This window comes from Carassius gibelio, chromosome A15, assembly GCF_023724105.1.
Source record: "Carassius gibelio isolate Cgi1373 ecotype wild population from Czech Republic chromosome A15, carGib1.2-hapl.c, whole genome shotgun sequence".
NCBI lineage: Eukaryota > Metazoa > Chordata > Actinopteri > Cypriniformes > Cyprinidae > Carassius > Carassius gibelio.
Window position 1 is genome coordinate 16,751,012 of NC_068385.1, and position 15,156 is coordinate 16,766,167.

General features: G+C 35.3%; 1 pseudogene; it reads left to right on the forward strand.

Moving 5' to 3' along the window:
- Positions 1-11,306, forward strand: part of LOC128029386 (zinc finger protein neuro-d4-like) — a 47,665-nt pseudogene extending 36,359 nt beyond the window's left edge.
- The last annotated feature ends 3,850 nt before the right edge of the window (positions 11,307-15,156 follow it).

The following is a 15,156-nucleotide window of genomic DNA, read 5'->3' on the forward strand; positions in this document are numbered from 1 at the left end:
TACCCAGTGTGCTGCCTGGCTGTCTGCTGTCTGTATAGACAGATGTCTTCTAGAGCAGCAGCTTCCTAACTGTCAAGGAATCTCAAAAGTGACTGGTTTATAAAACTCTTCATAGGCAGCAGCTCTGCATGGGAGACTCGACTCAACTTCTGTAGAGTTTGGCATTCGCATGATACTAAGCTAATGAAACGAGACTGTTATAAACATAAAGATGCATAACACACATATAATGCACAAAAGAATGCATTTGAATTAACTATAACCAAGTTTCATTAAATATATATAGTTAAAATATAAATAGTTTATTATTATTTTTATATATAATGAAATCACCTAAATAACTAAATCCTATATATATATATATATATATATATATAATAACAATAATAATAATGATAAAGTATATTTATACAGTGTGTTTAAATAATAAAATGAAATCTAACTTTTATATGGTATGAAATTAAATTTCTATAAATTCACTGTAAATACATTTACTTTACATTGTATTAACAATATGATAATAATAATAATAAAAACAATAATAAGTATATTAAGTACTAATTATTATTTAATTAAAAATATGAGTTTCATATAGAATAAAATGTATCATCTAAAAAAAACATTATATTATATTATGAAATCATCTACATAACTAAATCCTATATATAAATATAATAATAATAATAATAAAGTATATTTATAAAGCATGTTTAAATAATAAAGTGTTATAATTATTGAATTAAATCTAACTTTTATATAGAATGAAATGAAATGTATATAAATTCACTGCAGATAAATTTACTTTACATTGTATTAACAATAAAATAATAATAATAATAATAATAATAATAATAATAACAATAACAATAATAAGTATATTAAGTACTTATATTAAGTTAAAAGTACTAATTATTATTTAATTAAAAATAAGAGTTTGTAAAAATAATCATTATATTATATTATATTATATTATATTATATTATATTATATTATATTATATTATATTATATTATATTATATTGTATACTGTTATTATATTATTATTATATATTTTATTATATAAAAGTTTTGTTTGTGTTTGGCAGTCCAAATAAATAAATTCTGTCTAGTGAAGTTCTACAAATATTCCATACTCTTCTCATTCTGGGATTTCCTTTTCCACAAAGGAAATGTGGCTGAAATGATGCATCTTCATCATAATTAAGCTGCCTACCTTTTAGAAAAGGCTTTGTGTGGGGTTCACACCTTATGATGCTTTAACATGCTGCCTATGGAGGATTTTAGAAACAGGATTTTAGATTTTGGAACAGAGTATCTGTCTGTCTCTCTCTCTCCTCCTATCTTTCTTTTTTTTGTGTGCATGTACAAGAAAGCAGCATTGATTGCCTTTGACTGACATCCGAACACTACACCTTAACCATGACTGCAGGATTTTAATCATTGATAGGCTTTAGCTGGAGTCAGGCAGGCTTGGGGCAGCCCTGTGCTTATGTTAGAATCTGCTGATTCACTCTCTGCTCTTTCAGATCTTGTAGTCAAGCCTTTATTTTATGCATATATGTTGTGTGTGTTTAGTACATGTGAGACAGCAGGAGAGTGTGTTCATGTTTGTGTATGCATGAGCTCCTCAGGGACTTGTGTGCACCGCTGCCTTTGAGACAGAGGGACAAAAGAATAGATTTCTCCTCACCACTGTTCAATTCTATAACCAGAATACATGCTTTTCATTACTTTTCACAGAATTATTTTTGCCACAGTATTGTCAAGCAGAGTTATTATAGTTAACTCAAGCTAAAACTAATTGTATTATTTATTTTGTTGTATTTCAACTAGTAGCCAAAGCACTTCAAATGAAAATATAAAAATAAAAACAAATTCCAAATGTGAATAAAAACTACCAAAATTATTTGTGATTTGTGATTGTGATACTAAACACTGTTTTTTTTTTCTTTTTTCTTTTCCTCTCCATGTCTATTTTTCAATATTACATAAATAAAATTCAGGCATCATTTATTCACCCTCATGTTATATTCTGCAGGCAATATTTGTGTTAGACAAATTGCAGTGCTGCTTTCTGGAGTGCAGTTCACTCCTTCACTAGTTTTCAATCTCTAATTATGCAGTGTGAATGTGTATGCCGCAGAGATTTGCTTCCTTATTTTCCTGATCTGCCCAGCTTTCAGTAACTATCCTTATAATTTACATTCCAACCCTTTTGTTCTCTATTTAAACAAGCCTTTACTATTTTTACCCTCTGAATATTAAAGTGAGTTGCATGGCAAGTGTGAACTGGTTGCTTGCTGTATGCTAGTTTCAGCTTCAGGCCAATGAACCATCAACTGACCATCTGGTTACACACAAAAACAGCAAGCCCCAGTCTGATTGGCTGTCTTGATTTCAGATCTGTTCACAGGGAAATAGCAACTGTATAATACAAATTTGCATGATCCAAAGGTCCAAGGAATTTTAATGTGTTCCCAAGATGCAGACAGACTGACAGCCCTTCCTGAGAGTCCAACACCTCTGATTTGTTCTTCATGGTAGAAATGAGTATTTGACACTATTTATTTTAATTGTTTATTTATGGCCAATAGGATGATGTTGATAATAATTATTCCTATTGTTGTTGCTGTTGTTTTTATTGTTGTTTTACTTATTATTATTATTATTATTATTATTATTATTATTATACAGATAATATATAAACAATAAAACAAAAACGTGCCAAAAAAGCACTCATTGTCTTGTCCAAATTTTTTAATAATAATAATAAGTATAAAAAAATGTGCCACAAAAAGCACTTGACGCCATGTTCATTAAATTGTTCATTTTTAAAACAACAACAGCCACAACAACAATAATAATAATAATTTTAAATTTATTATTATTAAACATAAAGACAAGTGACCAGTATATTTGAATTGTCTATATAGAAATGTAATAATAATAATAATAATTATTATTATTAATAAACATGAAGACACGTGACCAGTTTAATTGAATTGTTTATGAGTTTAATAATAATAATGATAATAATAATAATGATAAAAATTTATACAATTTATAAAAATATTCACAAATGCATTCACATTTATCTTGCAATGCTGAGTGAAGATACAAATATTTATTTGTAAAATGAGAAACAACATATAAAATGAATGCATTTTTGTATTGTATATATTTGTTTGAGCGTTTTTGAATTGCCCTATGCATTAGTGAGAGTATCTGATACAGTTTTAACTTCACAACAGTGAACCGGTGCAGACAGTCCAGACAGCTGGAGTACCTCCAGCTTTTATTCCCGCACTATTCAAACTTTGCTAAAACCTGACCTGTGCTGAAATGGGTAGAGTTGGGCTTTAAGCACCCTGGACAGTTCCCCAGCACACGGTGTGCTCGTCTCATTGCAGACCTGCCTTTAAAACTACTGCTGATATCCATGCAACACAACGCAGCCTCTCACACACCACAAGCTCCACTGTACGTCCTAATGCCATCTTGATTTAGAAACCGCTTCAGTCTAGTTCTTGCCCCCGCTCAACTTTGCATGCACAATTTGTGGAGTTATTTGCGTGTGTTTTCACACAGAGGTTTGGACGGCGAACACTTTTTCATCTGCACTGGGTTTTACTTCCTCCATCTCTTATCTTATCCTGGTTCATTCTCTCTAGAGATTAGAGAATAAAACAGCACCCCCTTTCCCCGTTCTCTCTCTCTCTCTTTATAACACACACGTGCTCCCTCCCCCACTGATAGGATCTCTAGAGGATGGAGTGGATTAATGACCTCGGTGGAGAAGGGCCAGAGCTCTCTAAATCACCAGCACATGATCACTCTGTGTGTGTGTGTGTGTGTGTGTGTGTGTTGTTTTACACTGCTGCATACACTTATATATACTACTATATATATGTCTGCAGCAAAACCAGTCGCACTGTTGCATTAAATCCAACCGGCTGAAAGCCAGACCCGTTCAGCCATGAATTCAAGCCGATCTGAGCACTGCACAGAGCTGTCCTTGTCTTCCTTGTTAATTATATACACCAGTCTCCTGCTGTGTATTTGTTTGTCTCCGCAGCAGTTTCCTCTCTTCCTGTGACAATATTTAACAGACCTCCAGTTGTCCCAGTGGAGAGCCTGTCCCCCTCCCTCCGCTCCGACTGCAGGCTTCAGCAGGCCTATATACCACTGTGATAGGAAACATATGGACAGAAACACACTGCACAATCCGGCAGGCTTCATATGAGCAGCTCTAGTTAGTGCTGCTCACACTATTGCTCATATTTAGGGTTGGGATTTGAAGAAAGCTCTCAGTATTAAAATGTGTTTGTGTACATGAATGATACTTATTTGCGAAGCAGATATGTGATTTTCTTCTTGTGAACAGTAAAATGGGCACTGCTTGAGGGACTGGATTCATGTCTAGAGACCAGAATATTACAGAGGCTTGACGGTGGTCTTTTTTAAGCACAGAAACCAGACAGAAATACCCTAGCAACAGCAACCAATCCACAACAACTCAACATCCTACATCTAAAATTGTCTAAAAATGTATTTATTAATTCGTAAAATGTTAAAATCATTACCATTGGTTAATGTGTATTTAACTAACAATGAACAATATTTTAAAGCATAACTTATTCTACACTAGTGTTGGTTATAATATATATATAAATACTTTTGTCACCAAGTCTACATTTATTTTATCAAATATGTAAAAAATGTAATATTGTGAAATATTATTACAATAATATAAGAAATAAAAACATTATTTTAATGTATTTAAAAATTTTATTTATTCTGGTGATGGAAAAGTTGAATTTTCAGCAGCCATGATACTCTTTTTATTACAGGATTATTTAATAAATAGGAAGTTCTAAAAAAAAAAAAACATTTAATGATAATTTGCACATATACTAAGATATTATTAACATTTACAGTTTTGTAATTTAACATTTGTTAATGTATTATGAAGAATTACAGATGAACAATATTTTTACAAATTACCATTGACTTAGTTTTAATAAGTTAATAAATGCTGTAAAAATGTTTTCATTGTAAGTCTATGACACGTAACAAATTAATGAATAATAACATAGTTCTTAATTGCATTTCCATAACATGCACCTTTCTCTTCTGTTTGCAGCTAAAAAAGCAGCCGATGGTTCTGTCATCCCGAACGGCTACTGTGACTTCTGTCTAGGAGGCTCTAAGAAAACAGGCTGTCCTGAAGATCTCATTTCCTGTGCGGACTGCGGCCGATCAGGTGCGACCAAACCCATGTAAGCTCTGCTCGGAAATAGGATTTATTCGTTTTCTCAACATATTACCTTCTTTCTGGGCTCTTGCAGGTCATCCGTCGTGCCTGCAGTTCACGGTCAACATGACGGCGGCGGTGAGGACCTACCGCTGGCAGTGCATCGAGTGCAAATCCTGCAGCCTGTGCGGAACATCAGAGAACGATGTAAGTCAACTGAACCAAGCCACTTACTTTTCCACTGCAATCTTTGTTGTGCAACTGCAAACTGTTTACTCCAAGGCCCCAGCGCTGGTGTTTGGGGACATGTCCATACAAGGATCAACTTGCATTATTTTTACAGGATCAGCTTTTATTCTGTGATGATTGTGACAGAGGGTATCACATGTATTGTCTAAGCCCCCCTATGTCGGAGCCTCCGGAGGGTATGTGTTATGTGTTTTACATTGATGTGTTTAAAAATCACAATTTTTGTACTTGCATAAAAATGCATAAGAGTTATTTTCATATACATTCACATAAAAAAAAAAAAAAAAAAAAAAATATATATATATATATATATATATATATATATATATATATATATATATATATATATATAAGTATATATTTATTTTCATAATAATGCATATAATGTCAAATAAATGTAAAAGCATACACACACACATACACACAAGTATACAAGCATATAATATTAAGAAAATAACATATATATATATATATATATATATATATATATATATATATATATATATATATATATATAGCTGTACCTTGTACATTAGTGCTGTCAAAATTAGCATGTTAACACATGCAATTATGTTTTTCAGATTAACGAGTTAAAATATTTAATGCAATTAATGCAGGGGCGTAGCTAGGGTTGCTCGTAGCTCACTCACAACTGCTGCTCCTGTCTCTTTTTTTCTTGACAAGAATTGCATTTATTTAAATGCAGAATATACATCTGACTATACATAATTTGTGGCTCTTCATTTGCAGGGAGCTGGAGTTGCCATCTGTGTCTGCGCCAGCTGAAGGAAAAAGCGTCCGCCTACATCACACTAACCTAATCTCCGTGCCCTACTTCACCCTAGCAGTCTCATCCTACTCTATCCCATCATCAAATCCAAAGAGACTCCCCCAACATCCACCAGAAGAGAACATGTTTCATCTGCCCATTGCCTGTATGGTGACTGCAAGGAAAACGTAGGGTGCGACTAACATTTTTGTATGTCAATTGGGACTCAAGCAGACCTTTCCTTAACAGTCCCCCAAAGAGTTGTTTCTTTTATGGATCAGAGAGGTCTTCTTCTTGCCTGGCTCAATCTTATGGTGGTTAAACCAGCAGTGCCAAACGGTTTGTCACTGAGGAGACATTTTACACGAGTCTAAGGGGGGCGTGGGCGTGTCAGTGGGAGGAGTCTCTGTGATATTAGATGACGCACCTACTGCAGTTGAGACAAGTGCCACATGATCTCACCGCAGCTTTTGGTTGGTTTAGCTCTGGTGAGAGATGGTATCAGTGTGCCATTGATTCTTAGCAGTATATTCTTCAGGAGTAGACACCAGCACATAATGAGATCATGTTTAGTCATTCAATTTGGCCTTACTCTAGTTATAATTAGACTTCAGTTGTAGAGATGAATGAAATCTTCAATAATTAAAGGTGCTGTACGTAAGTTTTTGACTCTACTAAAGCATAGAAATACCATAATATGTTTGCAGATATTTAAGAAACATGAAAGTTTACATACTTGTTTATCTGAAAAACAATGCTACAGTCAGTTTTTCTCCTTTGAAAATGAGAACGTCGGTCTCTGTTTTGGTTTGGGTTTGAAACCTGCCCACTGCCAGTTTACCCAATTATATTTCAGCACCCTGGGTTGCAAATTGGTGGAAAACACAGCGTATTTCATTTCATTCCATTCATTGTCAAGTGCGCTTGTTCCTGTTTGTGTCGTCAATCTGGCAACCTGCGTGTGCGTCAAGTCTGAGGAGGAGGGGCCGGGTGAAAAAAACCCTTTTCAATATTTTTGATTTGGACCGCAATACATAGTTCAACCACTCGGGTCAATCCTACATACAGCACCTTTAATATCCCTTGAAGGTACAACTTTTTGGTTCTTTCAACACAAATCAGTATTAAACGGAATACTCCTGGTTTGATACAAGTTACTCTACTTGTGGAATAATGTTGATTACCACAAAACTTGTCAGTTTTCTTTAAAAAATCCAAAACTAGGGAGAGGTTGGGATCTGCAGGACCCAAAACAATCTAATTTCCACCAAAATTCTGACTCGAAAAAGTACGAATTGTGAGATGAAAATTCCGTCGCAGCAATAAGATTCCATAAATATCAGTATCGTTGCAAACACACCTGGTCTCATCATTCAAAACTCTTGTTTCATTGGGTCCTGAAAATCCCATTCTCTACCATGATAAAATATAAATAGAAAATGATTCTATAGATAAAGTGCAAAAATAGTGGGGCAAAACATAATTATCTAGTTCATACATATTTTTTCAGTTTTTAACAGGAAAAACAACAACAACCAAATATGATTTACAGGTGCAGCGTTTTTCACTGTATGCGACAACGTACATCCCTTTTACCTGCTGCGACAATTGCAACAAGCACTTGAGATCTAAAGCGCTGTGTGTGGGGGGAAAAATAGACTATGACAATGGAACGAGACTGAAAAATCTGTGTAGACCTCTTACTGCAGGCATTTGCGGACATAAGCAGGAAAAAACGTGAGGGCTGTAGGCGTGAACAGGACAAAATAAAACATCTTTCTGTGGGAGCAGGATTGAACAATCCATCCCTACCCATACCTCTACAGTTTACAAGCACTTAATTTCGCACTCGAAATGAATCTAACCGAATTCAGATTCTAAAAAGATCTGTTTATATGAACCTTAAACGTTACGATCCAGTTCACATATTTGTTTGCATGCACATTATATACATTCCAAACTAAAATTCAGTGCATACGTGGGGCTCAGTTGCTGCGTATGAGAAAGCCACTGCGATAATGTCATTTCAATACGATTTAAATTTCATTCGGATCAAGCTCAGTCAGATTGATTGAATAATGCATTTCAGTCTGATTGAGCCTACTGTCTGATTTTAAACAGATTATTTGAGTGCATTTAAATGTAGCTAGTGAAGAACTCACAATGAATGTGAATGAGGCCAGTCTGTATTAAAATACTCAGTTTAAAAAAATATAGCCAGAAAACACAAACAGTATGAATGTTAACAATTTTTTTGTTAGTTTTTTGTAAATGCCCAATTTTGAAACTTTGTTGCTATGACAAAATCAGCCTAAAACAACCATTAAAATTAAAACAGCCTTTTTAACAACAACAATAATAATAATAATAATGTAAGAGCTTTTACAACATTATAAGGTAAAAAAAGCTTACACAAAAGCACTTAAATACATTTTTCACTATTCTCCAAAAATTGGCCCAATTCACTTCCATTATACCTTATTATTCTTGCAAAAAACAAAGGACAAGTACAACTGACCTTTTTTTCTGGTGATCAACTTTACTTGTATTGAATCTGGAAAATTTCAGAAAATCAGTCATATACTTTTAGGGAAGTCTTAATGCTGCAAACTGTTTTCATGCATAGATAGATCCCTTTATTAAGAAAGTCCAAGGTGCATGTAAATCAACCAGAGTTAAATTTGCTCTGTTTGCAAAAAGAAAAGTAAGAAAAGTAGATTTAAAAAATCTGCTGATTTATTCCGTACTTCCAACATGATCCCTGCCTCCTCTTCCTATTCTGAGAAAGCCAACCTAAAATTCCCTCTCAGCCAGGGTGCATTTATAAAAGTGTATATTTATCGGGCAATGTCTGTCCTTGTTTTAAAAACAGGGCGTTAAATGTTCGATTGTTCTCTTTTTTATGATGACTTGCTTGCATGTTGTAATAGTATCGTTTTTAAATCATTTAAGGACAAAAAATCGAAGAAAGCACACTTAATCTGCAATAATGTTTTTGTGTTCGTGACCCTCTCTGGGGAAGTTGCGTCTGTATGTATGTGCGCTTTAAAACTCTCGTGGAACTTTGAACCTGTAAACGGCAGAATGCTAGTGGGCGGAGACTAAAGTAGGCGGGGTTTTCCTGAAAAAGGGGAGGAGTTTGTGAAATTCTGACGTCTATAGATGCCATCGATTTTTATTTTCTGGACAAACTGAAGACCAGCTTTGGAGACTCGTTATTTTTTTCCCTCTGTCTCTTTGGAGGGGCATTTTTCCTTTTTTGTGACAAGAAAATTGTGCGCCTCTTTTGTAGAATGAGCTCTTTACTATCTGTAAGTCTGCTTTGTGTTCTGAGACTTGCTACAGCAGCCTGCTTAAAAGAAGAAAAAAATGTCAAGATAAATCCAGAGGAGTGTTTTCGGGGACGGCGGCATGTGTGCGTGTGTGCGATTGTGCTGAGGTGACTGTTTTGAACCCAAAAGTCCCCTCTTATCCGTGGCCTAACTGAAAAGACTGCCTGCCATTTTCTCTGCACCGAGTCCTTGAGCTTTAAGTTGCGAGACGTTTGCTGTAAATAGATAAGTGCTCTGTCTTTCCAGAATCAGTCCATGTTATAGACTCAAGTGAAATGTTCCACGTGCTGTACTGCATCAAAATGTGAAAACAGAATTTTCTACGCTGTCAGTGGAATATTAATCCATGTCATTGGGCTATTTCTATTTTTGTATAATTTTCCAGTTACTGGTTTTAATGAGCACTACGCCATTTCCAACTCTGACGCCAGATATGTAAATCTTTTCAATTATTTTTAAAAAGAGTTGTAGAAATGTTTCGTTTTCAGTAGAAATAGTCTTGATTTCACATTTTGATATATCAACCTCTCTGTTCAGCCAACCCCTCATTGTTCTTTTTTGACTTGTGACTATTTTGCACAGTCTGTGTGATTTTACTGGATGAGGGGACTATTGAAGAGTTTTGTTCATAAGCAATTACACCCAAGATTAAATTATAGAGCCATTTTGCATGCGCTGATATTGATAACACAATGACTACACATGGAATGTGTTGATTCTTTCTCTCTCAGTTCCTGAAGCCAAAACACTGAGGCTCTGTGGTGTTTTCAAAACATTGCTATGTTTGCTTGAGTGGCCCAGCATAGCAACACTGGCTCAACCAATCGCAAGAGTTTGGAGGCGGAGCTGTCTGTATGGGTGACCAATGGCAGATGGAAGGGCTTGTAAGAATGTTTTAAAAACCTTTTTTGTCAATTTTGCCATTCTGTTCAGTGCCGCTTGTGGCACAGAAATTACACTTTTTTTCAACAGCATTAAGTGGAAAAAAATAATATATTATGATTTGTCTGCCTTGGTGAGATTTTTGGTTAGAACCTAACCTTCAAGTTCTGTTGTATTAACAAATGATCGTAAAGCTGAAAGAGAGGCTGTGATTGGTTTGTATCATGTGTTAGTTCGCAGGCCTTTATTGATGAGGGGCGGAGTCATAATGATGTGATTGTTTTCTTAGTAATGTGAGAGTATGAGTGGCATTGTGTGGGTTGAGGGATTATGGGTATTTAATGCTTAACCAGATTATAAAAATGGTTAACAACTAAGTTACCATTTCAACATGGACTACGTGGTCCTCTGTCCATCTTTCATTTGAGACCTCTGATCTTTTTGTCTTTAATCTGTCTTGCTGATTTTGCAGGGTCTTCTCTACCTGTGTATTGTTGTGCTGTGATTTTCACTCGCAGTTTTCTTTATTCCCCGACAAACACACACACACACACACACACACACACACAAACACACACACAAAAGATACTCTTGTGCGAGAGAACGCTTGAGTGTTTTCCTTTCTTGTAACTGTCCATAGAAAAATAAAACAGACGTATGGAGAAAAGAAGCGTGTTCTGACTCAGGACTGAGTTGTACATTTGTGCTCCTCGTGGAACTGAGCGGCTGATGACTGCTGCTCGGCGATCCATTTTAAAGATTGTCCTTTCTTTTATTTCTGTCCATTTTGACAAGCAGGAAATAAAAAAAAGTACCATTATCTAATTTTGTCTTCTGTGATGTTTGAAATAAAGCAATGATATACAGAATTTAGTTTGTTCCGCAACAGAGTAATCTATGTGACTTTTTTAAAATCGAAATATTTTTTTTTTCTTGGATTTTTTTGAACAAATTACAAGAGTGGCTCAACTAATAAACACTCATTTTGAAGAATGTCCTGGTTGATATTTTTCATTTAGTTACAATGAATAGGAACTGGATAACTGAAGCTTCAAAATGGACACAAATGTACCATAAAAGTATAATAAAATTATGATTAGTGTATATGATTAGAGCACTATAGTCTCCTGCACTCTCAGAAAAAAGGTTCTGTCACTGGGGTAGTAAAAGTGAAAGTGACATGACATTCAGCCAGGTATGGTGACCCATACTCAGAATTTGTGCTCTGCATTTAACCCATCCGATGTACACACACACAGAGCAGAGAACACACACACGGAGCAGTGGGCAGCCATTTATGCTGCAGCACCCGGGGAGCAGTTGGGGGTTCGATGCCTTACTCAAGGGCACCTGAGTCGAGGTATTGAAGGTGGAGAGAACACTGTACACTCCCCCCACCTACAATTCCTACCGGCCCGGGACTCAAACTCACAACCTTTCGATTGCAAGTCCAAGTCGCTAACCGCCAGGCCATGCCTTCACCCTAGTAAAAGCTCAAAGGCCTACATTTTAGCTTATGTCTACATATTAATACATTAAAAGGACATATAAAGGACCATATTATCCTCCGTTCACAAAATTGCGTAGATTATTTAATGTAGGGCTGCAATAACTGAAAAATGAAAATTATTTAATTAATAACTCACCCTCAAGTCGTTCCAAACTAGTAAGACCTCCATTCATCTTCGGAACACAGTTTAAGATATTTTGATGATGTTTTTCTTACCTTTCTGGAAATGGACAGTATACCGTACACACAGTTTCAATGGAGGGACTGAGAGCTCTCGGACTAAATCTAAAATATCTTAAACTGTGTCCTTAAGATGAACGGAGGTCTTACGGGTTTGGAACGACATGAGGGTGAGTTATTAATGACATAATTTTCATTTCTGGCTGAACTAACACTTTAAGACAGATACTGTTAGTGTTCATTGCTGCGTTTTCCTCAATACATAACTAACACTTTACAGTTGTATCCTAATCTGTACGTTAGAAAATCACACAGTTATTCACATTTTCTATAAAGAGAGATCAGCTCAGGTAAGTCTCTGTTAAACTAACTGAACTAATTTTATGGACATTTCACAAAGTTTTTCTAAGATGCTATTACTGCAAGCTTGTCTGGGGCCTAACAGAAACCTCAAAGCCCTTAAAAGAGTGCAGAAAGAGCTGTTACTCACTTCACATGTAAAGAGAGAGTGCAACTAGACATCTCAAAGCCACAGCAGCGAAAAAAGGCCTGTTCGATTCTAAGAGGGACATAAAAACAGTGAAAACTGAAACATTATGTCTTGGTATAAAGCACCTTGACTAAATTTCAGCCCTTAGGTGGAAAACTGTAGCAGTTTTAATACTTAGAAACAAATTGGTCAGCATATGCTTCTTCCACTGGTGTAAGGAAACCAATTGTCTGTAACCATTTTAAAACTGTTTGTTGGATAAAATAAGGCTCTTTTTTTTTCTCCCTCTCTCCTACAGCTAGAACATTACATCTTGATAAATGACATGCAATCTAGCAGACATGCTGTACTGTAAAGCTGTGCTTTTAATTGGAAGAGTGACTAGTAAAACAGATACTTGCACCTTCTGCCTGCCTGTTGTGAAGAAACACAATTAACTAACAAGTAATCGGTCTATTTGTCCTATTTTAGCTCTGTTTTAATTATTTTGTCTCGATCCAGAGTTAATAAATAAATAAATGAGTAAAGCACAAATTAATGCTCACTTTCTTTTTCTTAACACAATTTGAATTCCAATTTGTCTGTTTTATGTTTACCAAAACACAAAATTTAAACCCGTTTGCACTAAGAGCAGAATTTTGTCCATAGCATTCGGTTCCAAATCACAAATGTCTGTGTGTTCTGCTGCATTATTTGTGTATATGTGTTTGAGTTTGTGTGTGTGTGTGTGTGTGTTTTGGATTGGAGACTCCAAGCCAATTACCACATCCACCAGACAGCCTCAGACTGCCTGAGCCTTCCTTCCAATAAGAGCACGAATGCAAAGAGCTGGGGCCTGAGGTGGTTGCCATGGCAACTCAGGGGCTGCTTGCATGGCGGATGATGCCGGGTGATGGATTACAGTAATGGGATGGGGTGTGCAGGCAGGGAGGGGGGAGTGGAGAGAACTCATGCATAAATATATTGGAAATGTATGAATAATTCTGAAATGCATGGACTTAAAGGACATAGATGAGGAGAGTGGATGGAGGATGTTTGAATTTGGCCCGTTCCACACCATGGGTCTGAAAATCACAGATGTGTGGCTTAACGTAGGAATATTGTCTCGAAGAGTTCTTTATGAAACAAGATATCTGTGATAATGGACTTAAATCAACTTTTGTGATAATATGTATATTTTTTACTGTTTAAAACATCTATTTAAATCATTTGTAATATGTTTTATATGCATCTCACACATTTCTTCAGATGGCTTTACTGAATTCTGAACTGCTAATGTTTCACCCTGACTGTCAGATGTATGACCAATGTCTTTTTCATCTCAGCCTAATTAATTGTAGATGTATTTGTATATAATTTAATATATAATTTTATATAATATAATATAATAATAATATATAATATAATTTATACACATATAAATTCTCTTATTTTTCTATCTGTTTATATTCTGAAGGATTCTGAGGGCCAGAGACCTGCTGAGTTCTAATGGCACATGAATGCTGTCACTATTCTGCCATCTAGTGTTGGTTATGTGTTTGGAGTCTCTTTGGAGTTTGGAGTCCTGCTGCTTTACTAATCAAAAATCACAAATTTGACAAGTGTGCTGCATGGCATTAAAGGGGTCATTTGATGTTGCTAAAAAGAACATTATGTTTGGTGTAATGCAATGTGATAATGCTGTTTAAGGTTCAAAATGAACCTACTCATTCATTACAGTGAGGTGTAAGTTACGCCTTCTTTCTTTGTATGAACACTTGGGCGGCCTCATGCAAATCTTCCCACATCGTGACGTTGACATGGGGGCGTGTTAGAATGAGCCGTATTAGGAGGACATGGTTTTATGTGGGGGTTGGTGTTGGTGTGGGAGCTGTCCCATGCTCCAGCCACTCCATACTGGATAATAAACTAAATTTGTTAACCTTATCTATTTTGATATATTTAGCTATAATTTAAACAAGCCTAATATTAAAAATAGAGTAATCGTCTTTAATTCACCTTTGATGTGTGATCAAAGAAAATGTTTGTGTGCACTACCTTTTTTTTGTTGTTAATCAGAGCCTTTCTGGGGTTACATCAGGGTCAGACACCAGTGCTGTTCCCATGGGGTCACTCTTGAGTCATGGGAAACAAACACACTGACAAACACAACCTTTGCAGGAAAAATAAAACAGAAATATATATATATATATATATATATATATATATATATATATATATATATATATATATATATATATATATATATATATATATATATAAATTTTAACTACATAATACATTTATTTATTTGATCTGTTCATCCAAATGTGGCTAATTTTGGATCTAGCATGTGATCTCTAGTGCTTATCAGTCATGTAACTACATAATACATTTATTTATTTGATCTGTTCATCCAAATGTGGCTAATTTTGGATCTAGCATGTGATCTCTAGTGCTTATCAGTCATGGGGAGTGAAAACAAATAGGAGCGATAAAGGAGAGCTGTGT